The sequence below is a fragment of the Eubalaena glacialis genome, chromosome 10, assembly GCF_028564815.1.
Source record: "Eubalaena glacialis isolate mEubGla1 chromosome 10, mEubGla1.1.hap2.+ XY, whole genome shotgun sequence".
Lineage (NCBI taxonomy): Eukaryota > Metazoa > Chordata > Mammalia > Artiodactyla > Balaenidae > Eubalaena > Eubalaena glacialis.
Window position 1 is genome coordinate 28,362,036 of NC_083725.1, and position 2,861 is coordinate 28,364,896.

The following is a 2,861-nucleotide window of genomic DNA, read 5'->3' on the forward strand; positions in this document are numbered from 1 at the left end:
GCTCTATACCTAAAGTGAAAGTCAACGTGAACCCTAGCCTCGAAGTAAGGCTCTGATTTGCCTTGCCAATGGGGAGGTGTGCAGCAGCTCCATGAGGCCTTCATCACTGTTCTGCTTTAGTTTCACGGTAGTAAGCCTTTCAAAACTCCTAGGGTCCTTGCTTCAGCACCCGTTTCCGTACCAGAATACTGAGTAGAGCAAGGAAGCTCTGGTCCTGTTAAGCAACTTCCAGCCCCGTAGGCCTTTTTGGAACACCCCAGTGTTGGCTAGAGAGAACCAACACACTGCACTCTTCCTTGGGAGAGCCAGATTACCTCAGCTCCACACAGGATTCACGAACACACTTCTAGACTGTCCTCCATGCAATGGGTGGAACCTCATTCCCCTAGCTGAACTCTATTGAGAAAAACACTCTGCTTCTAATCCCTTTTCACATTTCACACTTAGAGTCACGCATCCGCAAGGAGGTGGTCGGCTTGCATTCCAAGTACAATTTAAGCACAGTTCTTGGTGTAACACTGCAGGTCCTTTGAAGATGCAAAGGCCCCTCAGTCTCGCTCGCGCATCCTTTGTTTTGGAACTTCGCTGCACGCGGAAAACCGCATGTAGAGAAAAGTTGATTCAGGGAAAGCCCCAGTGGGTATCGTGAATCTCTTTTGACTTGTGAGCATCAACATGTACTTATGCTGCGTGTCAACCTAAAAATGGAAGACTGATGGCACAAAGCTTGTTTTCCCGTTTTGAAAGCTCCATTCATGCGGCCTCGAAGCTACCTGAAAAGCACTGTTGTTACCGTGCTTTTACTTACAGCCGGCATGGCACATAGAAGAAAATAAGTTTTCTCGAAAGAAACCTTGTGCTTCCAGTTCCTAGTTGGAAGCTCACCCTGCTCTGCTCTATACCAAACGTGAAAGTCAATGTGAGCACTAGCCTCGAAGTAAGGCCCTGATTATGCTGGCAAAACGGGAGGCGTGCAGCAGCTCCATGAGGCCTTCATCGCTGTTCTGCTTTAGTTTCACGGTAGTAAGCTTTCCAAGACTCCTAGGGACTTTGATTAAGCAACCGTTTCGGTACCAGAACACTGCGTAGAGACAGTAAGCTCTGGTCCTGCGTGTATGCTGCGTGTCAACCTAGAAGTTGGAGACTGATGGCATAAGGCTTCTTTTCCCATTATGAAAGCTCCGTTCATGCGGCCTCGAAGCTACCTGAAAAGCATTGTTGTTGCCGGAGTTTTCCTCACTGCCGCCATGGTTCTGGAAAGAAAATGAGTTTTCTCCTAAGAAACCTTGGGTTTCCAGTTCCTTGTTGGAAGCTCACCCTGCTCTGCTCTATACCTAAAGTGAAAGTCAACGTGAGCCCAAGCTTCGAAGTAAGGCCCTGATTATCCTTGCAAAACGAGAGGCGTGCAGCAGCTCCATGAGGCCTTCATCGTTGTTCTGCTTTAGTTTCAAGGTAGTAAGCTTTTCAACACTCCTAGGGGCCTTGCTTCAGCACCCGTTTCAGTACCAGAACACTGCGTAAAACCAGGAAGCTCTGCTCCTGCGTGTATGCTGCGTGTCAACCTAGAAATTAGAGACTGATGGCACAAGGCTAGTTTTCCCATTATGAAAGCTCCGTTGATGCGGCCCCGAAGCTACCTGAAAAGCACTGTTGTTACCGTGCTTTTACTTACAGCCGGCATGTCTCATAGAAGAAAATGAGTTTTCTCGAAAGAAACCTTGTGCTTCCAGTTCCTAGTTGGAAGCTCACCCTGCTCTGCTCTATACCAAAAGTGAAACTCAACGTGAGCAGTAGCCTCGAAGTACAGCCCTGCTTATCCTTGCAAAACGGGAGGCGTGCAGCAACTCCATGAGGCCTTCAAGGCTGTTCTGCTTTAGTTTAACGGTAGTAAGCTCTCCAAGACTCTTAGGGACCATGCTTCAGGACCCGTTTCGGTACCAGGACACTGCATAGAGCCAGGAAGCTCTGTTCCTGCGTTTATGCTGCTTGTCAGCCTAGAAATTGGAGACTGATGGCATAAGGCTTGTTTTCCCATTATGAAAGCTCCGTTCATGCGGCCTCGAAGCTACCTGAAAAGCATTGTTGTTGCCGGGGTTTTCCTCACTGCCGGCATGGTTCTGAGAAGAAAATGAGTTTTCTCCTAAGAAACCTTGGGTTTCCAGTTCCTTGTTGGAAGCTCAGCCTGCTCTGCTCTATACCTAAAGTGAAAGTCAACGTGAACCGTAGCCTCGAAGTAAGGCTCTGATTTGCCTTGCCAATGGGGAGGTGTGCAGCAGCTCCATGAGGCCTTCATCACTGTTCTGCTTTAGTTTCACGGTAGTAAGCCTTTCAAAACTCCTAGGGTCCTTGCTTCAGCACCCGTTTCCGTACCAGAATACTGAGTAGAGCAAGGAAGCTCTGGTCCTGTTAAGCAACTTCCAGCCCCGTAGGCCTTTTTGGAACACCCCAGTGTTGGCTAGAGAGAACCAACACACTGCACTCTTCCTTGGGAGAGCCAGATTACCTCAGCTCCACACAGGATTCACGAACACACTTCTAGACTGTCCTCCATGCAATGGGTGGAACCTCATTCCCCTAGCTGAACTCTATTGAGAAAAACACTCTGCTTCTAATCCCTTTTCACATTTCACACTTAGAGTCACGCATCCGCAAGGAGGTGGTCGGCTTGCATTCCAAGTACAATTTAAGCACAGTTCTTGGTGTAACACTGCAGGTCCTTTGAAGATGCAAAGGCCCCTCGGTCTCGCTCGCGCATCCTTTGTTTTGGAACTTCGCTGCACGCGGAAAACCGCATGTAGAGAAAAGTTGATTCAGGGAAAGCCCCAGTGGGTATCGTGAATCTCTTTTGACTTGTGAGCATC